Source organism: Meles meles, chromosome 17, assembly GCF_922984935.1.
Source record: "Meles meles chromosome 17, mMelMel3.1 paternal haplotype, whole genome shotgun sequence".
In the NCBI taxonomy this organism is placed as follows: domain Eukaryota; kingdom Metazoa; phylum Chordata; class Mammalia; order Carnivora; family Mustelidae; genus Meles; species Meles meles.
The window spans coordinates 25,625,117-25,648,046 of NC_060082.1; the positions used below are offsets into that span (position 1 = coordinate 25,625,117).

Here is a 22,930-nt window from a genome sequence, read left to right on the forward strand (position 1 = left end):
AATCAGGGGAATGGATGAGGTCAAGAAATTTCAACAAAAGTTTTCTCAGTATGTCTTATATGCCCAACAATAGCCAGGATGCTGGGCACAAGGGATGGATAGAACACAGTCCCTCGGGAAGCTCACAGTCTAATGGGACAGGGAACAAGAGTCGGGACGCTGTGCGACTCAGCTTAGAGCTGGGGCTGTCCGTTTGGATGTCCTGCTGCTTGCGCTGAGGGTCTCGGGATGAGAGGACAGCAGAGGTCAGGAAGGGGTTTCTGTTTTCCCAGGAGGGTAGGTCACACCTGTGCAGAGTTGAGAGGTGAGAGGTCAGAGCTTAGAGGGGCTAGGACTGGAGGTGACGTCATAGAGGGAGCAGGTGCTGGGTTCTGAAGACCCTTCCCACATTTGATCTATACGGAAATGTGGAACATTTCAGGGGAAAGAGAAATCCTCAGGTCTGTGATGTAGGATGATCCTCAGCCAAGAGGGGGATGGAGGGTGGGGCACTCGGGGGACAGGAGCCCCAGTTTGCAGGCTGATCCCAGTGAAGGCTGATGCCGGCTTAGACTGGAGCAGTGGCAGCAGGGAAAGGGGAGGGGACTGACCTGAGATTAGGAGCCAGGATCACAGAACTTTGTGTCTGTTTGAGTCTGGAAGATACGCGAGCAACCTCTGGTGTGATAGACCAAGCTGGATGTTTCTTAGGGTTGCTGTGATTCCTAGAACCTCCTTTTATTGGTTGTATGACCTTGGGCAAATGGCTTAACCTTTCCAAGCCCAGTTTTTGCGATCTGTAATACAAAGATACTAATATTCATCTTGCATCGTGGTTGTTGTATATATTAAAGATAACGTATGCCAAAGCATAAGGCTTAACTCCTAACAGGAATTCAGTAAATAGTAGATGTAATTACCATTGTTTGTCCTTGCCACAAGCCTTTGTTGAAGATCTGACATGTGCCACCAATTGTCCTCGATCTTTGGGACTTAAGTCTCAGTCCCTATTCTCATGTAGCTCCCCATCCAGTAGGGGAGAGATATGCAGAGAAACAGTCATATAGCAAAGCAATTTGGGCTGGGGCAGAGGAAGAAATGGGGCTCAAAGACTCAGGGACAAGTTCACAGAGAAAAGGTGACAACTTAAACAATGTAGGGCCAGCTGTCTGTTCAGAGATGGTCCCAGCACACCCCCTCCAGCCCCCTACTCCTTGACATAGGATTGAGTTTCACAATCTGAAATGTTCGGTTTGAACGCATTTGTCATGCTCCTTGGGCTTGGGAGAAGGGAATGGACTGCAGGGGGGTGTCTATGTGGAACCCAGGGAATGGTTTGCAGAACCTTGGGGGCCCCAGGGAAGGGCACGAGCAGATGGGCAGTTAGAGGAAGGGACCAAGGTACGAGCGAATGTGGCCATGTGGGCAGAGCTTGCTAGCTGTGTGTGTGTGCTCTTTGGGCCATCCTAATTTTTCTGTTTCCTGTCTGTGCCCTTCTAAAAATTCCCTGTGAAACCATTTGGTGTCCCCCGCCTTGCCTCCCATGCCAATTTTCTTTCCATATATTTCTCCCGGAGCCCGGCTTAGAAGAAGCAGCCCTACCTGGTCCTCTACGAAGGAAGAACTCCCGCACTCCTGTCCCACCAAGCAAGACCTTGGGCTTTACGGCCACAGACTGTGACCCCTCTGATGTTCCAGTCTGTAACGTGGAGACAGCAATAGTCCCTTTCTCATGGGGCTGTCGTGAGGTTCAAATGTGATGGAAACTCGGCACCCAGTCAAGGCTTGTTTCTCTTCTCTGCCTGATAACAGCCTCCTTGCAGAGGGTTCGACAAGAGACTCTCAGTGAGCGGTGTCTGGCGCTCCGGCTTCCGGGACCCCTCCCCTCTAGACCATGCAGGCCCCTTCCCCTCCGCTAGCCTAAATGGCATCTGGGGGTGACCCTGGTCACCGCAAGGCAGTGCTGGCAGGATGACAATGGGGGGGCCTCAGGCGCAGCCCAGCCCGCTCCTCAGCTCCCTTCTCTCCCCCCTGCTGCGGATAACATGCCACTGCTCTGCGGAGAGGACAGGCGTCCCTGGGTGCCCGAGGGCTGAGCGGGGAAGCTGGAAACAGCTCTCCCTCACAGACTGTGTGGGCAGTGCATTCGAATAGCTTCTGAAAAACCAAAGTTCAAGCCCGCCCCCCTTTCCCCAGGGAGGGGCAGCGTCCAGACAGCGAGAGTTCAGCCAACAGAGAATCTCCTTTCTGCAAATTGCTGCAGGCTGTCCTCCCTTCGGGTCCTACCCACACACGGGCAGCAGTCTTCCAAAGCACTGCGGGGACACTGGGGAGGGCCAGAGACCTGACTCTGCCCTAAGGTGCAAGAGTCATTTCATTTATCTGGGCCTCAGTTTTCCTCCTCTGAAAAATGGGAATGACATGGAAGCTGCGTCTCAGGAGGGTTTGGTGAGAGGGTGAATGTGAAGGTACTTTGTAAACTCTAGAAAGATCTGCATGTATTATGAGATCATTAGTGTTTGGCCAAAGAGACCTTCTTAGGGTTCTTAGGAGACTAGTGAAGACCAGAGAAATGAGAAATGAAATAAGAACACAGAGAAACTCTCCCCAAGAACCTCAGGAAGGAGAATGGCAGTGGGGACCTTAGCCCATGGACCAAACTCCCTGAGGCCTAGCTCCTTCCAAGTGTGCTAGTCAGTCGGGACAGCAGGACTTGGCTGGACACAGCCAATTCTTCCTCCTTCTCTGAATAAATCCAGACCACTGTTTTCCAGTGCCTTCTGGAGAGTGGGAATGACTAGGAGACAAATGGCATTTACCTGGTTCCGGTGTGATTCCACTAAAGAGCCCGGAAGCTGCCACTTGGTCACTGCACCAAGCATCACACCGTCTCCTCACTGCTTGTGCTAAATGTACAGGCATGGATGTCCTTGTGCATGTGAGCACGCGCGTGCACACACACACACACACACTCATGCGCGGTATGTACAACCGCTCCAGACTTCAGATGGAGCAACAGCTGCATCTCCAGAGGGTTCCAGGAGAGGGTGGGCACATAAACAGAGTAAGCCAATCACAGCCCTGTTGACCCTAGCAACCACCAAACCAATTAGAACCCCACCCCTGGGTCCAGCAGTGCCTCCCAAACACACCACAGACACACACAACCTGCACTGCCATGGCAACGAAACCATCCCACAAAGCAGGGAATATGGGAAAGTGGCCCTTAGCAACAAGACCAGACCAGCCACTGGGGCGAGCATGCAGGCAACAGCTGGCTAGCTTTAGGTCACTAAGGGGAGAGGGTTGCCACACAGGGAGGGGAGGAAAAGAGAGTTAGTTCGCCTGTGCTTCCAAAGTCCATTTTTTTTAGCCCTGGCCTCAGTTTGCTCACCTGTAGATGGGGTCGAAGACATGCTCAGCGTGTGTATTACAGAATGGGCTTGTATTATCATAGTGCAATTCCTTTCCAACTACTAAATAAGGATAGGAACCATAGATTATCTTTTCAGAAAACCCTAAGAATTTTGAGACTTCTGGGTAAAAGTAAGTTGGCTGACTCCCAGAAAGACGCTGAAGTCCAGCTCGTGAGCTCATTGTACAGGTGGACCCCAATTCAGTCTAAAAACATTCCCTTGGTGTTTACCACGTGAAAGGCGCTGATGCTGGCTTCAGCTGGGGCCAGGCGGACTGTGAGGAGCCTGCAGAGTGTGCTGGTGGAGACGTCTGGAAATGGCGGGGAGGTCTGTTGGACAAGCCTGGAGGAAGGCTGAAGACTGCCTTAAGGAAACTTTGCTTGGGGCCAGGGAAGACGGCTGAAGCCCAGACACTGCAGGCGTCCCTGGCAACCTGACTTCTGGCTTCCACGCGTCATCGTCCTGCCTTGGGTCAGCTACCAGGGAGATCCTAATTCCAAATGAAGATTTGGCAAAGGGTTCTGCTGCCCCGCTGCTTCTCCTGACGGCTCCCCAACTGTGGGCCTTTGGTCCCCACCTTCAGAATCCAGTGAAAGCGGAGGGATTCCTTTCCTAGAATCAAAAACATCCATGTCCAGGGGTACCTGGGTGGCTCAGTGGGTTAAAGCCTCTGCCTTCAGCTCAGGTCATGATCCCAGAGTCCTGGGATGGAGCCCCACATCGGGCTTTCTGCTCAGCAGGGAGCCTGCTTCCTCCTTCTCTCTCTGCCTGCCTCTCTGCCTACTTGTGATCTCTCTCTATCAAATGAATAAATAAAATTAAAAAAAAAAATCCATGTCCAGCATTATCCATTCATGTTTGGGAGCTATGGGCCTCTTGAAGTTCATTTGCGGACTTGCTCGGGGAGAATGCACAGGAAGCCCACGTGGCCGGCCTCTGCCTCCCTCCTCGGCTTACTCTGCTCCCCCCGCCCCCACCACTGGTACATGCCCAGGCCACGTGGAACTCTGTTCACGCCCCTTGCACGCACCTCCACACATCACTGCTTTGTGCCTTCGGGCATGTCATTCCCACCAGCTGGAGCGGCTTCTCTCTTCACCTGTTACCTAGTAAACTCCTGCTCCTTCTTCAAAACCCTGTTCCGGGGTCCATACCTCACAGTCTCTGGTGCTGGCCGGACAGGCTTGATCACTCCTCAGTGTGAAGTACCCTCTCACTGCGTGTTTCCCAGTACCTTTACTGGGCTTTCCTGCGGCCAGACGCCGCACCTTTAGTCTCTAGATCCCTAGTCCCTAGCACATCACAGGTCTGGAGAACCCAATCGGCAGGACCGAATGGGCAGAGGAAGCAGCTGACGAAGGAGGAGAAGAATGTGTCGGCCTGGAGCCAGGAGAGGAGAGAAAGTATCAAGGAGGAGCAAGGTGTCCGGAGGAGACTAGAGGTCAGGATGGTTAAGGACTGAGAGGTATCCTTGAATTTGGCAAGGAGGAAGCCACTGGTGGTGTAAGCAACTGCCCCAGTTTGCCCGGGAGTCTCCCAGTTCTGGAACTGGAAGCTCCAGGCCAACGGAGGTGGTTGGTCAGCCTGGATCACTGACCCTAATGAGGGCAGTTCCGGAAGCAGGACCGGAGCAGAAGCCTGTATGCGGTGGGCTGGGAGGCAACTGGAAGAACTGGACTGCGAGCCAGTGGGCTGGGCCGGGGAGGGGGGCAGCAGGAGCCTACGGAGGGCACCAGCCTCCCAGCCCATCTGTCCCGATCCCACTGCCCCGCAGAGCGAGCAAACAAGACTGGCATCAGGAACATCGTATACACCTCGACAACATCTTCTCGAAGGCTACAAGGCCACCACCTCTGTCCCCTGACCGACCCTCGCCACCATCCCAGTGCGCACAGCACCGGCGGCCCCCTGTCCTGCGTCTGTGATACTTTGTCCAGTAAGTGCGATGAAGCCCGCTACTGGTGGACTCTTCTCCTGGGCTGTTATTTAAAACAGTCAGTTTGTGTTTCTTGTCCAACTAATTCGATTCTAGGCTTCTTAAAGGCAGGGGTCATGCCCTCCCTCCCTGGGTCCCTTGCTTCCCTCTTTCCTTCCTTCAATAAACACTAATTAAAGCACTGTTTATGCGGTGGTTAAGGTGACAGACACCGTTCCTACCCTCAGGTATCTCTGTCTGGGTTCAGGCCTCCTACACATGGAGAACTTCATACCCCCGAGTAGGGGCGGGGCGGGGGGAGTCCGCACAGGGCTTCAGCGGGTCTGTGAACACCCATAACGTCATATGCAGCAGAGACATTCGAAGGGATCCCGGTGCCACCGAATGGTACGTCCAGGTTGGTACAACATGTTAGGAGAGACCAGAACTCCATTTCTCCCGGTTAGGCAGATTAAAGAGAGAGAAAAAGAAGGAGGACGTTGCTCTTGATTGCGTGGAACAGCGACAGCCCTCACAGCTCTGATCACAGAGCCTGCCTCCGTCAGCTGCCGGGCACCGTCTCATTAGCCGGGGTGCCGAGACGCCGCCCGCCCCGCCGGCAGCCACCTCCTTGCCGAGTGTCTGCTCCATAATTAAGCTCAAACTCCTCTCCCTCCTGTGGGGAGTTACAGGGGCAGTGGGGAAGGGCTGGGCAGTGGTGAGGCCTTGCTCTGACCCTGCTGGGGGAAGGGACACGGAGGTCTGTGAGTTGAGAGTGGGGGTCCCCAGGACCCTACCCAGAGCTGGGGAGGAGATTTGGGAAGTTCTTGGGAAAAGGAGGTGAAAGGGCGTGGAATGAGAGGCGGGACCGGGACTTCTCCCCACCCGGATCCCCAGGACCCCGAGGACCCACAGCAAATGCGCCACACCGGCTTCTGCAGAGACTTCTGAGCTGGGCGCGAGGAAGCGGGGTTCTAGAAAGAGAGGTGTTGGAAAGCCTTTGCTCCAGGTTTGTCTGAGAACGTGTAAGCACCCACACACCACACACATGTCCCCACCACACACACATGCGCACGTGCACACACGCACGTAGACACACACAGACATGCCCACCATACAGCTCCCCCCACACCCCACACATACACCCCCCACACACACACACACACTCCACTGGTTTGTAACCAAAAGGGGGCTGACCGGGTGGATTCTGGGGGGAGGGGGCTGGACAAGACAGCCCCCAGAGGCTTCCGCAGCCAAAGCTGGAGGAGGGAGTGGGCTAGCTCGCAGGCGCCCAGACCACCTCTGGACGTGTAACAAGGCGTGTGTAGGAGAAATCCGCTGACAATCCCTCTCGGGAGAGAGGTGGGCTCTCCTCAGGGTTAAGTCTGCTCTAGTGGTAAGACCGTGGGGTTGGCCAACCGCGGGGTTTCTGCTTTGCGCAGCGGAGCACACACTGATGGGGAAAGCCAGAGGACTTCTGTGCCCACCCCGACCCAACACTTGGCCTCTCTGCCAAGTCCACTTTGAACAAATACCGAGAAGGTATCCCCGGCGCCCCTATGTCTCTAGCCAAACCTGATCTCCAGCCGAAGGGCAGAGACCAGGCCCTCCACCAGTGTGACTGAGCGGGGAGGGCCCCGTGTGAGGACGGAGCTACCGGAGACAGGGAGAGAAGGTGGCTGGCTGAGGCCCGGAGGGGGGTGCCTACACCCCTCCAGAGTTATCTGGTCCCCTAACGGAGTGGCCTGGGCCTCAGTGACTCCATGCTCCAAGCTCTGGCTCCAGCAGCTGGATCCTGATGGAGGACAGACCCGCAGAGCAAACCAGTCTACACAGGCCAGAAGACGAGTTCATCGAGGGCAGAGACCGGGAGACCCCGCAGCCAGAGCCTCTGAAACCAGGGCACAGAGAGGAGACGTGCGTGCTGTTTGGCATACGTTCGCGAGACATTAACGGTTAAAACAGAGCAGTTCGGTGGATGGCCAGTGCCCAGCGGCCGCCCAGGGAGTAACTGCCTGCAGTCAGAAAAGTGCCCAGAAACCCCTCCGGCCCCTGGCCCTCTCCCTGCGGTCATCCCCGGGCCAGCAGGGTCAGCACCGCCACCCCCAGTCTGGGGAAAGGGGAAGAGGCGAGGACGGCCTTCCAGCGGTGACTCACGGCTCTGGCCTCTGAGCCTAGCAGGGCCCTGAGAAATGCCTAGGCAGGAGACACCTGTGGCCTACTGCGATCAGGGAGCCCTTTGCCACCACACCGCCCCGTGTGAACCCAGCCCTGGAGTCACAGCTTATTTCCTAGGGGCCCCTCCCAGACCCACTTCCCCTTTTCCTGCCGCCTGGGAGGGGTGGGGCCCCCAGAGCCGCCAGGTGTGGCCTGAGGGATGGGAGCCTGGTGAGTGGCAGCGGTCAGGAGGGATCAGGAACCAGAAGGAATCTGGATGAGCCCGGGGTTGGGGGAGGAGCAAGAAAGGCGTGAGAAAGGGTTTATTCACAGTCCTCTGTCTCTGGGGTGAGCCCGTGACGGCGTGGTGTGAGCACCAGGGGCTCCCAGGAGCACCCCGTGTGAGTGATTGTGAGTGATGGACCAGATACTGGGCCCGCTCGGGTTGGACGCTCCCGAATAATCAGCTGGGGCCGGGGGGCCTCTACCTGAGTGAGCAGGTATGTCCAACCCAAAGACATATGACTAGGTCAGGAGCTACCCGGGGAAATACACCTGAGCAGCCAGGCCGAGGGGTAAGTCTAACCGAATGAACAGGTACGACCAGGTGCGGTATCTGGAAGCCCAGACTGCCCCAAATCAGACTAGAGCGCCAAGTGACCTGGCAAGAAAGACCAATTCCGGGCGACAGGCCGCTCCAGGGGACAGCCTCACTCACAGGCAGGTATCTGGCAGTGCCTGGCAGGGTAGGGTGGGGGGATCGGGGTGGGGGGAGGAAAGGAACTGTGAACTGTCTGGACCCCCAGGCCTCCTATGTGCCCCAGGGAGCTGGCCCACGGTCCCACTGGGGTGTTAATACCGCTCAGCATTTCTTTCCCAGGATCCCAGCCGTTGGTGAGCTCACAACTTCGCTCTTAGTTAAACAGCTGGTGACTGAAGCTGATCCAATATTTACTCCTGGAGAGAGGGCAAAGGGGCAGGCGTCACCCCAGGCAGCCTGAGGCCGCAGTTGGCTGGGTTCTGGAGGAGGGGAGGGGAGAGGAAGGGAGAAGCTGCTGCGTATTTCCAGGTACTAGGGTGTTTCTCAGACCTTAGGAGTCCCCCAGCCCAACCATCTACCTCTTCGTCCTGCTGTGGGCTGGGAGGGACTCAAAGGAGACTTGGTCCTAAAGTCAAGTACATAAGGGGCCTAAGCAGGGAGTTGCCAGATCCCCAGGCCTCTCCCTGAGAACTAGAAGGCACTTAGGTCCTGCCCCGGTACCCAGTTGGAGACCTCCAGGGCAGGAGGCCTTCCTGTAGGAAGGGGACTATTCACTTTTCCCTGGAAGGGGATGGGGCAAGGAAAGGAGGTGCACTGGGTTGAGACCCCACTGAGGAAGGAAAACAGGCAGACACAGGCATCAGGACAGCAGATGCCACCCCCAAGAGGAGTCGGACCCACCATGACCCTGTAAGATCATGGTGTAAGTTTCAGGAAACTTGGTCATTTACCTACATTTTCGTTTCGATTGTTCCTGGCACGATTAGCAATAAATCAGTGCACGGTGCTGCCAGGTTATTTAGGGGGAAAGAAGTTGAGGAGATCTCCCTGGCCAGCCAGGCCCAGAGGAGAGAGGGAATTGCCACCTGTTCTTGGAAAGATAGGGAACAGGTGGAGAGTGGGGCTTTCAGAAAAGAGGAAAGCCGGGCGGGGGGACAGCCAATGTGTTTACTTTCCTGGGGGCCTGTTATGTGTCAGGCACATAATCTAAATCACAGTTAATCCTCATGATAACACGAACTCGATATTGTTATCCCATTTTACAGATGAGGAGACTGAGGCCAAAAGCTGCTGAGTGGCTTTCATAGTCACAGAGTGCAGAGCTGACTACAGATCCAGGTCCGTCTGAGTCTGGGGCCCATGTACGGTCCGCAGGGCCCTGATGCTCCAGGTCGGCTCCGGACCCCCTGCAGGCACCAGCATCCCCGCCCAGGCCAGCAACACAGCGCAGGGAGTCTCTGCCCCACCTCAGAGCGCCTGCGCTCGAACTCCAGGATCCTGGCAGCTCCTGGACACTGCAGATCAGGGCCAGCACCGCTCGAAAAAAGACACAGGCTCTGGCCTCGGAAGAATCTGGGTGCCCTTAGCACTCACCAGCATGTGTGACCTTAGCCAAGTGCTTTAACTTCTCTAAATTGTCTTGTCCGTAAAGAGAACCTAATCCTGCCTACTTCATAGGGTCGTTGGAGGATCACAGGAGAGGATGTAAATCAAGTGTCTAGCACATAGTAGGTGCTTAATACATGGTTGGCTTCACAGACAAGCGATCATGCAGTGCCCTGGGGGGGTCCCACACTCAGAAGGCCCCACACCTAGCTGAATGCTTTATTGTTGCCTTTTTTTTTTTTTTTTTTAAGATTTTATTTGACAAGAGCAAAAGAGCACAAGCAAGGGGGAGCAGTAGGCAGAGGGAGAGAGGGAGAAGCAGGTTCCCCACTGATCAGAGAGCCAGACACAAGGCTTGATTCCAGGCCTCCGAGATCATGACCTGAGCTGAAAGTAGACGCTTAACCAACCGAGCCACAGGCGCCCTATGTTGTTGCCCTCTTGAAATTCTTCATGCCTTTTGAACAAGGGGCCCTGCGTTTTTGTTTTGCTTTGGGTACAGCAAATTATCAAGCCAATCCTGCTTTTTTGTTTGGGTTCAGTTCCCCGAATCCAGAAGGGACTGACTGTGCCCCAAACCCAAGAAGGCCACTGCTTCGTCCTTTCCTGACTCTCCGTGCCCGCGAAGTCTCTCAGCCTCTCCTCCCCGCATCTTGCTGTGCGGCTCCCAAGAAATCAGAGAGCCAGCCAGAGCCGCCCTCTCCTTCCGCTCCTGGCACCTCCGTGGTGTCGGGAGAAGGTCACACTCTTTTTGTTGTTGTTGTTGTTTTAAAGATTTTTTTTTAAGATTTTATTTATTTATTTGACAGAGAGAGATCACAAGTAGGCAGAGAGAGTGAGAGGGAAGCAGGCTCCCTGCCGAGCAGAGAGCCCGATGCGGGACTCGATCCCAGGACCCTGAGATCATGACCTGAGCCGAAGGCAGCGGCTTAAACCACTGAGCCACCCAGGAGCCCCTTTTAAAGATTTTTATTTATTTATTTGACAGACAGAGATCACAAGTTGGCAGAGAAGCAGGCAGAGAGAGATGGGGGAAGCAGGCTCCCCGCTGATCAGAGAGCCTGATGTGGGGCTCAGTCCCAGGACTCTGAGATCGTGACCTGAGCCAAGGCAGAGGCTTAACCCACTGAGCCACGCAGGCGCCCCAGAAGGTCACAATCTTGCTTGCTCTGAAGAGAAGGCCTTTCGGGAAAGAACCTTGAGGCCTGGCATCTGGTGGGCAAGGGAGGTTCCCCCCCCATGCTACCAACCCACTGAGGTATTAAAAGCCCCACCCCCCGTTGGGAGCCTCCATCTTCCCCAACTCACTTCCTCCCTGGGACTCCAGAGGGTCGTGGCCCCCTCGGCACCCACCGGGGTGAGGGCTGCAGCCTGGGGCCTAGACAGAGCCCTGAGCAATGTCGGGAAATGCCGGCCCAGGCAGGCACTGAAGACGCTGATGTCCCAGGACTGGAACCCGAGGCGGAGCCGGAGCCCCCCCCCCCCCTCCAATGCTGACTGCTCTCAGGCATCTGACCTCTACAGCGTCTGCCCTGTAGCTGTTTTTAGACTCCCGTTCCCAGCGGCCCAGCGTTGGCTAAATTGGCAGTCTGGGCCCACCTACTGACCCCTGGGAAGCATTGCTGCAGGGGGGAGGGAAACTGATAGGCAGCGCGGCTGTCTGTCTCCTCTTATTCACTCTCAAAAAAGACTTATCCCATCTCTAGAGCCTTTTGCAAGGATGCCAGGTGGGGGATGATGAGGGAGAAGCCAGTGGAAAAGGAGGCTGGGATGGAGCGGCGGGACTAGGGAAGCCCACCCAAGGACCATGAGATTCCAGAGCCCGGAGGGACCTTTGAGGAACAGATCAGAGACGGAAGGTACATCACCTAAAGTCACAGAGTCAGGATTGGAACCAGGGTCACCTCACACCTAGCCCAGGGTTCTTTGACTTCATGATCAGAGACAAATTGGGGTAGCTAAGGAAGTGAGGGGTGGAGAGACGGTCTTCTCCCCCCACGCCCGTCCTTCTACACACACACACACACACACACACACACACACCACAGTTCTATTTTATTCGATCTCTAATTCCTCCTGGAGACTGGTGGGGACCCAGGTCACGTAAAAGGGATCAGGGTCGGGGGGATGTGCCCTCTGACCCTTCTGTGGGCATCGCCCCTGAGATCTGAGACCCCTGAGCTGGTCAGCCGTGCTCCGCTTCTGCCTGGAACCTTCCCCAGTGGCTGATCTGACACAGCTGCTATCACGCTGGGTCCCCAGGCTGAGACTCCGGGGCATCCTCATGGGAAGTAAGGGACCGGGGCGGGGGTGGGTTCTCATTCAGTGCGGGATCTTAAAGTTACTGACATTAATTGCTCATGTTTAAGCATTTTCTATGTGCCAAGCACAGTCCTAAGAGCTTTTCGTGTATCAGTCCATCCAGTGCTTACATAGCCCTATGGGTAGAGATACTATCATTGTTCCTATTGTATAGTTGAAACCGAAGCAGAGAAGTTAAGTAAGTTGCCCAAGGTCACACAGCTGGTAAACACTAGAGCTGGGATTTGAACTTAGGCAGCTTGGGAACGGATCATCATTTGGAGAAGCCCCCAGCCTTCTCCAAATGCGGGCTGCCCTTTGGGCTCCCAGGTCAGTGCTGTGGGCCAGATAAAACCTGCTTCATCCCATCCAGTTGGAAAAACTAGTTATACTTTCTACCTAACATATACATACACCTTCTTCTTTTTTTTTTATAAAGATTTTTATTTATTTATTTGACAGGCAGAGATCACATGTAGGCAGAAGCAGGCAGAGAGAGAAGGGGAAGCAGCCTCCCCCTGAGCAGGGAGCCTGATGTGGGGCTTGATCCAGGACCCTGAGACCATGACCTGAGCCGAAAGCAGAGGGTATTACCCACTGAGCCACCCAGGCGCCCCTATACAACACCTGATTCGGCTCCCCTCCCCTCCCATACCTGGCCCAGCCCCATACCCGACCCTACCTGCCCAACCGGTAGGCAAATCTAAAGTCTGGGGGGCCTACTTCTCTCTCCTCAGCCCCTTTCCTGCCTCTCCGAAGGCTCCTTAATGGCCTATGCTGCCACCTCCTGGCCACAAGGTGTTAAGACTTGCCCTTTGGGTGTTGTTCAGGATTCTTTTCTCTTCCTCCACTTCCCTCCAGAGATGTCGTTCTCTCCCAGGGCTTTGTGACCATCTGCATGCTGCTGACTCTCAAATATACATATATAAAATTATTCCCGGTTTTGTTTTCCGATCTTCACTGAGATGTAGTTGACATATAACATTATAAATCCATGGTGTACACATGACGATGTGAGAGAGAGAGATATTATATATAAATGATGACCGCAATAAGGTCAGCTAACACATCCCATGGCCTCGCATAGTTAAGTTTTGAATGAGGGACTGAGAACATTTACGATCTAATGATCTATTCTCAGCCCAAATCTTCATCTCTTCTGAGATCCAGGTTTGTGTGTCCCAATGTAAATGGCTCTAACACTCCAGCACCCCGTAATTCCCCCCAACTTCAGAGCTGAGACAAGATGCCCGGTGTCTTGGCTCGTAACTCAGTTCTCATGTCTCCGCACCGCACTGCTTCTCCAACGACACAGCATGAGACACGGACACAGTTAGAGCCCCGGAAAAGGGCAAGATAAGGTCCCATGCCAGCTGGCGCCAGAATCAGGATTTAGACCCCTGTCACAGGGGCAGCAACACCGGCACGCTTTCTGGAGCATACCGCGTCGCCGTGGCGGTTTGGAGAAGGAAAATGCCTTCTCAGATGCATAGGCAAGGGAGTCTCCTGTAAGCTGGAGGGCTGGCGATCCCTCAGAGCTTTTACATGTTTAAATGGTTGAACACATTCAAAAGAAGAACATTTTACGACACCCCCCAAATTACATGAAATTCAAATGTCAGTGTCTGTCGGTAAAGTTTTATTGAAACACAGCCGTGCTCATTCACTCATGCATTCTCTAGGACTGCTTCCTTCTACAGGGGAGGCTTGAATTCTAGCACAGACCATAGGACCACAAAGATTCAAATAGTTATTATTTGGTCCTTTGTAGAAAAGTTTGTGGATCCTGACCTTAGAGAAAAAGGGCCTTGTGCCACACGATCGGCCTCCACGTTGGAAGGGAAACAGCCTGGCCACTGGGTAGGGAGTAGGGGGTGGGGTGGGGGTAGGGTCAGGGGTAAAGGGTGGGCTTTGTGGGGCTAAGGAGCAGAAGGAGGAGGTGGGCTCTTGGGAAGCCTTTGCTGGAGTCAGCTGCCCTGATTCCCCGGTGATGAACCTGCATCTTCCCAGCTTCTAGGTAGCTCTCTAGGGGAATCCTGAGGGGACCTGGACCCCTCCACGCAGCCTCTGGGCTGGAAATCCCAGCTCTACCTGTATGAACTCTGGGGCTTATACAATCCCATAACCTCTAAACCCTAGGATTTTGTGAGAAGGGGATGATAACACAGAACTTGGAGGACTGTGGAGAATTCTATAAGGTGCCAAATCTCATAGCACGGTTCCCGGTGTGCATGGCGGCATCCCCCCAGTCGGTAGACCTTGCCGCTGTTCTGGTAGGCGGCTCTGCCTGCCTTCCGGCTACCGAAGTGGCTGCACCTCCCAGTGGTGCCCACTAGAGGGCGGGAGGGCCCTGCTGGCGCCAGGAGGGTGTCAGATGGAGTCGGTCTGCAGCTTCCCTGCGTGGGGAGAGGTGCCATCCCCGCTGTTGACAAGCCTGGCCTTTGATCAGCTCCTGCTCCCCCCACACCCCGCTGAGGGCCAGACTGGTGCAGGGCTTCTTAATGGGGGCAGGTCAGGTTTCCTTCTTGCTCTTTCTTGGGCCGACTGGGCTGAGACCAGACAGCTGGGTAAACACTCCTTCTCCCACCTCATGCCGTCCTCTGGTGCCCCTGGATGCAGGCAGAGCAGGTGGGACAATGTCATCCCAGGGAGGGTATTGAAGCTCAGGGAGTGGCGTGACTTGACCAAGACCTCCCTGCCTGGTAGTGGGGTGGCTGGGATGGTAGCTCATAGCATGACTTCTGATGCCAGGTGTGACTTCCTCCTGGAAAATGGCCACGCTCTCCCTGAGGCTCCACCTGCTGCAACTTCTCTCCCCTGCTGGTCAGACCCCAGACCACTCCTCTGGGGGGTCAGGAAACTTGCAGGGGCTTCCACAGATGTGAGCTTATTTCAAGCGAGAACAGGTTCTCCCAGGGGATTTGAGGCAGCACCTATTCTGTGCCGAGGCTGTGGATACAGCTGGGAAGACGAGGGCAGGCTGGCATGCATGCTTGCAGATGGGAGGCTCGGCAGCGGACTGCGACAGAGAGGTTGCTGGACTCAGATGGTCGGGAAAGGCTGTCGGGAGGATGGCCTTCCAGAAACGGCTGGAAGCAGAGTGAGGACGCAGAAAGGCTCAAGGTCTTTCAGGGTCTGAAGCAAACCAGACGGGGGCCTGGAAGAGACCGCAGAGCGGAGGGCAAAATGGGAGGCCATGAAGTTGGAGGAGACTGCTTGGTGAAGAGCCTTGAATGCCAGGCTAAGGGAGGAGGATTTGGTCGTGTGGGCAATGGGGAGAGCAGAGAAGGCTTTGGAGAAGCAATGGTGTTTCAGGAAGGCTGAGACGAGAGTGATGAGGAGAGGGGGCACGCTAGGAAGGAGACAGAGGAGGGTGTTTCTATGGTACAGGCTTAAGGTGACTGTGGACACAGTAGGGAAGGCACGGGTTCCAGACAGACTGTCAGGGTGTCGAGGATGACAGGATGTGGGAGGGCGAAGGAGAAGGACCAGCCTCAGTTAGGATGAACGGGAGAGGTAAGCAGTGTGTATGAGTGACAGGGTCAGTGGGAGGGAAAAGATGATTAATTCTTTTTATATGAGAATGAAGTTGACGACATCACAGGGACATGTTCTGGGAGGGGCGCCTGGGTGGCTCAGTGGGTTAAACCTCTGCCTTAAGCTCAGGTCATGATCTCGAGGTCCTGCGATCGAGCCCCACATTGGGCTCTTTGCTCCGCAGGGAGCCTGCTTCCCTTCTCTCTCTCTCTGCCTGCCTCTCTGCCTACTTATGATCTCTATCTGTCAAATAAATAAATAAAATCTTAAAAAAAAAAGAAATGCTCTGTGAATACTTCAGGATACCATAGCCCCCCCCTTCTTCTGAGTATGACTCTTCTTCTGAGTATCGTCAGTAGGTCAGAGCACCCTCACGCTGGGTCACAGCGCCTGTGTCATTCCCCACGCCTCGGCTCATCACATAGGCTTTTTATCATCTCACAGCATCGTAGGAAAGATGAGTACAGCACAGAGAGAGATTTTGAGAGAGAGAACCCATTCGTATAACTTTCATTACAGTCTCTTGTTATCATTGTTCTGTTTTGTTATTATTGTTGTTAGTCTCTTACGGTGCCTAATTTATAAGTTAAACTCGATTGGAGGTGTGTTCATACGGAGAAAAACATCGCATACATCGGGCTCCGTCCTCTCTGTGGTTTCAGGCACCCAGCGAGGCTCTGTGGGTGTATCCTGCGTGGGTATTGGAAGAGAGGGCTCGAGACATAGACAGGAGGGAATCGGCCACATGGACATGACCTCTGCAGCTGGGAGAGGGAGTATTGTTGCCAGCGTGGGGGAAGGCTGAGGCGGCAGGGAGAGAGGAGAGAAGGGGTGGGCCAGGGGCCGGGTGTGTGTATGGGTCTCCCCAGCCGTCAGCCCCCTTCCTCATTCCAGCAGCTCCTGAGTGGGGCACATGGAGCCCCTCTAGCAACCACGATTGGTCCAGGGGGAACATTTGTCCTAAGTCAGGCCAATCAGAGAATGACAGCACTTTTGATGGACAGTGGGACAAAGAAGCTCTTTCCATCAGTACATGAACAAAGAGCCATGTCAGACCAAGAGAACTTGACCCCCATCGGGGACCCCCCAGAGGAGCCAGCCTTAGGCTGAGGAAGACAGCGGGAGAGGGAAGGAAGCTTGGCCCTCGGTGACGTCCTGAAGTTGTCCCATCAATCCTTGCCTAAGCCGTTGGTGAATGAACTAATGTCCTTGTGGTTTAAGCCAGTAAGGTAGAGTTTTCTGTTTCCTGCTAGGGGAAGATCCCTAATTCCCACAGAAGGAGGAGAACCTAAAGAATGCTACTTTTTGGTAATCGAGGGAGATTTCAACATGGAAGGAAAATGAATAGTATCAAATGCTGAGGGTATGAGGTCAGAGATGTTTTTCCATCCAAAAATTGCGTGACAGAAGAGGAAACAGTGGGTCAGAGAGGTTCCTGTAGTGAGACTCACACCCAGGACTCGGGACGCACACTCAAGTTCATTACCTCGAGAGACAAAGGGGAGCTGAGTCTTGGAGAGCTATTCCTGGGGGTTTTCCTCATGCACGGCTTTGATGGAGCACCTACCCCAAGCCCCCACTCAACGTCTTTCCAGAGAGTTCTGAAGGCTTAATGGCCATCTCCCTGCCCTTTTGCCAAACCTCCACTCAGCTAACTTGTACCTCAGGCAAGAAAACAGCTCATACTTTTAGAACTCTTTAGACAAACAGGGACCACATCACTCCTTACTCAACCACCCCAACCTTGGGACAGTTCTTCCCACAGTCTAACTGATTCCTTTCAGTTGAGAGTGACCAGTGCGCCCTCCTACTGACAGGCGCTTGCTGGTGGGCGCGTGGGGCACGGCAGGTGAGGGGAGAGGAGAAGGGAGACCCGAAGGGAGACCCGGAGGCAGACCAGTAGGCACGGCTGCACCCGCGGGCGGGCTCCCTGCCCCAGACAGGAGGCCGCTCAGCTGGGCCGGGCGGGGCTCTTCCTGAGCGGATTACCCTTGTGGTCTGAGTGACTGAAGCTGCCGAGAATGCTATTGTAGCAAGAGGCTTACCGAAATGCAGACACCCAACCCCCGGCAAGTCCTGACACCGAGGGGAGGTAAGCAGCAGAGTGAGCTCCAAGCTCTAAGCCGCTCTGTTGTCGGGCTTGTTGCTAAAACACCTTGCTGAGTTCTCTGCCAAGTGCCGTGCCTCCCTCTAGAACAGCACTGTGTGGCCCTCTGGGCTCCCCCTCTCCTAATGGAGGGAGAGGCTCCCCACAACGGGAGGTGAGGGCAGTAGGGCCCAGAGCTCATGTCATGCATGGTACAGAGGAGACCCAGGCAAGCGACTGTGCTGCCCAAGGTCACATGGCTACTTGGCAGAAAGGCTAGGATAACATCGAGGCCTCCCGGTCCCTTGTGACGGGTGCCCGCTGTGCACCTCGGGTCCCCTCCCTTCCCAAGCATGGCCTGCCAGAATCAACTCTTCCCCATCTCCCGCCATAGACCAGGGGTCTCCTCTCCAGAAGCCCCGTGCCCGCTCCCCTGGGCACACTGGCGCGGGGTCTTCCTTGGTCTGGCGCCAGTTCGGCTATCGGGGGTGCGGTCACAGGCCATGGTTGTGTCGGTAAAGTGTCCCGTAAAGGGAGATAACGTTCTGCAGCTGCCAGGGGAAACCAAAGTGGAAAAGTCCCATCCCACCGTCAGGGGGCAGGCAGGAAGTGGGGGAAGGTCCGCAGTGCCCCCTCCAAAGGAGGCAGGGGGGGGCCCTGGGAACCGCAGGGCCCTGGAAGGGGCTTTCCAACAAGCTGGTGGCTCTGGGGCGCCGTGGGAGACTGGGCGGGGGGTGGGGGGGACAGTGGTTGGCTTGGGGAGAGGGCGGGGTGGTGGTGGGAGGAAGTGGGGCCTGGGAGGCAGCAGCGGGGCTATGGGACATCACCACCTGGGTGTCCCCTAAAGGCATTTCAGGGGTGGCATGTCCCAGCCTAAGCTCTGGCGCTTCCCACCTTTCTCCTGGGTTCTGTTTCCCAGCTGGAGGAGCACAGGCCCTCAGCTCCCAGCCAGAAATCAGGAGGTCCTCCCCCCGACCCCCCGCATCCTCTTTCTGATTCTTCACATCCTGCCATGCACCTCATTGTGCCAAGTTCACCTTAGCCTATCTCAAACCCAGCACCCGTTTCCCTCTCCTCACCTGGGTTGCAGGAACACCTTCCTCCTACCGGCTCTCTCTGCCTTACCCCCAAACCCATCCTCCACGTGGCCTCCAGGCTACCCCCCAAGGGGCCGTGCTGAGCAGCCCTCTGTCCCATTTAAGTCTGCAGGATCTCCGCATCCCCTGTAGGATCATCTTGGTCTCCTCAGCATGACCACAAAGGGCCAAGGGTTTGACCTGCTGGCCAAGGCTGTGCCATGTGTGATCAGAGGCACAGAGGCTGGAGCCTGACTTCCTGGGTTTGAATCCTGCTGGCTGTTGCCTAGCTGTGTGACCAACGGCAAGTTACTGAACCTCTCTGTGCCACCGTTTCCCAAATCAGAACTTTAAGACTACTGGCCTCATAGACTTGTGAGAATTAAATGAGTTTTTCTGATGACTGGGATGGTTACCACCTCCTCCTCCAGCTTCCTCCCCTGCCCCTTCCCAACTCATGGATATGCTTCAGCCGCTTGGCTTTTCTTACAATCCTCCCTTTCCTCCCCCGCCACACACACACCCCCTGCAAATTGTGTTATTTCTCTTCTCCGTGTCTGGGCCCCTCCGGGAGGTGACTTCCTCTTACCCTCCTCAGGGCACCCAACGCAATGCTTGTTGCTTAGCCCATTGCCTTGTGACGGCCTGTCCATCTCTCCTGCTAGACTGGGAGTCCCTTGAGGTCATGCCTGCGTCCCTGGTGCCAAGAACTGTGCATGTACACGGTGTGCCCTTAATAAGTATGTACCGAGCGAGTGAACGAATGAATGGAATGATTTCCTGAGAGTCGGGGACACAGGTCCTCACTGCAGTGAAGGGGCCGGTGTAGAGGATTTTGCTGGTGTCAGTATCTGTGTCCCTCCCCAGGGCACATGTCTGTTCCACTACAATGAGCGTCAAGAACACAGCGATGAGCCAAGCCAGAGGAAGGGACTGCAACCTTTTGGGGTCCACGGACATGCTGCCAGAGGGACCAACAGAGGGAGAAGGCCAAGAGGAAGGAAAATGGGACCTGGAATGGCAAGAAGTCTGCTGTCCCCTGATTCTTGTGATGTTGGGACCTGCCCTAGTGTGACCCAAAGAAGTTCCGTGGGCTGGAGTCAGACCAACACTAGGGTGCGGCAGCTCGGCCCTGCCTCCACTCTGCACCCCTTCAAATGAGGGATGATGTTACCTACTCCACCTTCCTGGAGGGATTGTAAGGCTCAAATTCATTCACTCACCCACCCACCCGTTCATTCAATGACTTTACTGTGTGTCTTCCGCAGGAGGCAAGGGTGGCTGGGAGCCAGGAGCGTGACCTGTAGTAAGACACGCGTAGCCCTGGCTCCCAGGAGACTTGGAGAATTACAAGACAGGCAGACAAACCATGAAAGGGTGAAGTTCAAGTGTGGTGAATTATGACCACGAAAGTGCAGAGTATCCTGGGACTGAAGGAAATCCTTGCCAGGGTCCCAGGACTGCCCCCTGCTCATGCAGGGGTACCAGCTGCCAAAGACATGGTGTCTTGTGGTCCCTCGTGGTCTCGGATTCCTGGCACCATGACCCTGCCCTCCTACACCAAGGACCACATTGCTGCCCTCCAGTTCATGAAAAGGCTTTGACCATTAAGGGCTTAATATTGGGAGGTTCAAAGCCCCCTTTATTTATTTATTTAAGTAATCTCTCTACCTAACGTGGGGCTTGAACTCAGGACCCTGAGGTCAAGAGTTGCATGCTACTCCTCTGCCTGAGCCAGCCAGGTACCTCCCACCCTTGTGTTTAAAGCCAAGTTTAAGGTTTTTCTCGGTACCCAGTAGTCCCTCTCTCTTCCTCCAGGCAGCTGAGATGGCCTCTGTGTGTCTCTCTCCTGTACTCCTCTGGAAGCAAGCTAACAGTGTTTAAAAGTTCCACTCTAGGGGCGCCTGGGTGGCTCAGTCCGTTAAACACCCAACTCTTGATTTTAGTTCAGGTCACGATCTCAGGGTCGGGGGATCGAGCCCCACATCCGGCTCTGTGCTGGGTGTGGAGCCTGCTTAAGATTCTCTCTCTCCTCCCTCTGCCCCTCCCCCTCTAAAACATAAATAAATATATAAATAAATGTTCCACTCTGGAGGTGGATGGCATGGGTTTGAATCCATCCTCACCCCCTGTACTAGCTGGATGACCCCGGACAAGTCACCTAACCTCTCTGAGCTTCAGCTTCTGTCCTTGTGATAGCCATGCTATGGCGTCGTTGGGAGACTTCATGACTTAACAGAGGTGTGTTTAAACAGCAATTGCACAAAAACAAACTGTGCTTGCACCCGGTAAGCTCTCACACCATGTTTTACGAGCTCTAGTCGTGCTCTTACCACATGTTACGTGTTACCTGTCTGCTTTTCCCCAGGTCCTCGAGGGCAGGGACCTCCCCGACTTCTTTACTCATCTCGGTCTCCTCCAGACCTGGCAGAGTGCCTGGCTGAGAGCAGAGGGGCCAAGGACATTTGTTGGGGGCTGACTGACTAAATGGTCAGTAGGAGCGCTGCGCTGGGCTGGGGTGGAGAGCCAGCGTAGCCCGGACAGGAGCAGGGCTCTCTGGGGGCAGGGTCCAAAGGAAGATGGCAGGGTCACGGGAGGCAACGTCAGGGCACGCCAGGTCCCGGTGCCATGCTTCTTCTTTTCCTGCTCTCAGCTCCCGAGGGCGCTGTGGCCATCTGCTGGGGCGGGAAGGGCAGGTGCCCAGGGAGGCAGAGTCCAGAGCCAGCCAAGAGGATTTAGCCTTCTGCCCCTGAGCTCCTGGACCGGGGACAGCTAGACGGAGAGTCCACATGGCCCTGCAGAATGAGAGGGGGCAGCTGGACAGGCACTCCTGGAACTGCTTGGAACTGCGGGCGGTGTGAAGAAGGAGGGGGTGGTCGCGGCGGCTGCCGAGGTGGCGAGAGGAGGACGGCTGTCCCGTGTCGCACAGGACAAGGGAGGTCAGTGTCAGCAGACTCCCAGCCCCATGCCCTTGCCACACTGGGAGCAAGCGGGGCCCTGCCCGGCGCCGCCCAGCGCTCACACTCTGGTCACCCGCGGGCTTCCCATGCATCGCACAGACTCGAAGGAGACTCGGTGCGGCGACTTGGAGTTAATCCGGGAAGCTTGGCAGAGCCCTGGGCGGCTGGGACAGGGGCCTCTGAAGTCTCCGTTGAATGGGATGATGAGTCACAGATAATTGGATGCACATTCTAATGGGGATTATGCTCTAAGGTGATTAAGAACTGGTCTTATTGGTAACGGACGAGAAAGGTTCTGAATTATTGGATTACGCACGTGGAGGGGTCGCTCTGCTCTCTCAGTCTGCTCAGAGTTGGGTTCCTCTCTCTCCTCTCAGCCCTCCACCCCTGCGCCCGAGACCTGCCCAGCAGTGAGCCGCGGAGAATGGAGAACGTTGGCCAAGCCCTCGCAGGTAGGAACATCCCGCTGAAGGGACAGCGTCCACTTCATGGACCCGGAGGAGACACGAAGGGGGCAGGGAGGACTCTCTGGCTCTCGGGTCTCCGGAGGTGGTCCCTGCTGCTCAGAGCCTTCCCCACCGCAGCACCCAGCGATTCCGTTGTTAGATTCCCGTGGGATCCTACACTGACTCCTGCCTCACCCCCGCAAAACACACACACACACACACCACGCATCCCAAACACACAAACATGCTCACACATGCATGCCTTCACACTCACACGTGGGCACACCCTCACACACAGATACACTCGCACGCACACACACTTTCCCACCCTCCCCATCTCAGGGGCACACCCCCCCCCCCCACTCTGCTCTCTTCTCCCACTGAGATAATTCCAAACAGAAGTGCCTGTGAGATTGGGGATTTGTTCCCAGTAGCACACGGGGATGATTTGTCATCAAGCCTCTGCCTGCAGCTCTTTCCCATTCATTCAGTTACTCACGTGTATTTCTATGTCGATCGAATACCTGCTACGCGCCAGGCCCAATCCTAGGTTCTGGTGACCTTCCTTTGGGTTCCTTTAGGAGTGGGCCTTGAGGAAAGGGCTCTGAAGAAACTAAAAGGCTTTATCGAGATATCATTCATTTACTGTACAATTCATCCCTTCGCAGTGTATACTTTGGGGATTTTTGGTATAGCTACAGAGTTGTATAACCATCAGCACACTCAATTTTAGAACATTTCATCACCCCCTAAAGAGAGCCCGTAGCCCTTAGCAGTCTTTCCCTGCTGTCCAGAGAGCCCGTAGCCCTTAGCAGTCTTTCCCTGCTGTCCTCGCTCCCTGCCCCCCGGTAGCCGTGACTGGGCTTTGTCTAGAGATACACCTGTTCTGGACACTCGGTAAGAATGGAATC

At 55.2% G+C, this 22,930-nt stretch overlaps 1 protein-coding gene across 1 annotated transcript in view; it reads left to right on the forward strand.

Annotated features, from left to right (window-relative positions):
* Window positions 1-22,000: 22,000 nt before the first annotated feature.
* The window catches only part of BLACAT1 (BLACAT1 overlapping LEMD1 locus), a 34,755-nt gene continuing 33,825 nt past the window's right edge, over window positions 22,001-22,930 (forward strand). The window contains exon 1 of the mRNA XM_045982115.1: window positions 22,001-22,025. The gene's annotated coding sequence lies outside the window, so the exon portion shown is untranslated. The remainder of the gene's footprint in view (window positions 22,026-22,930) is intronic.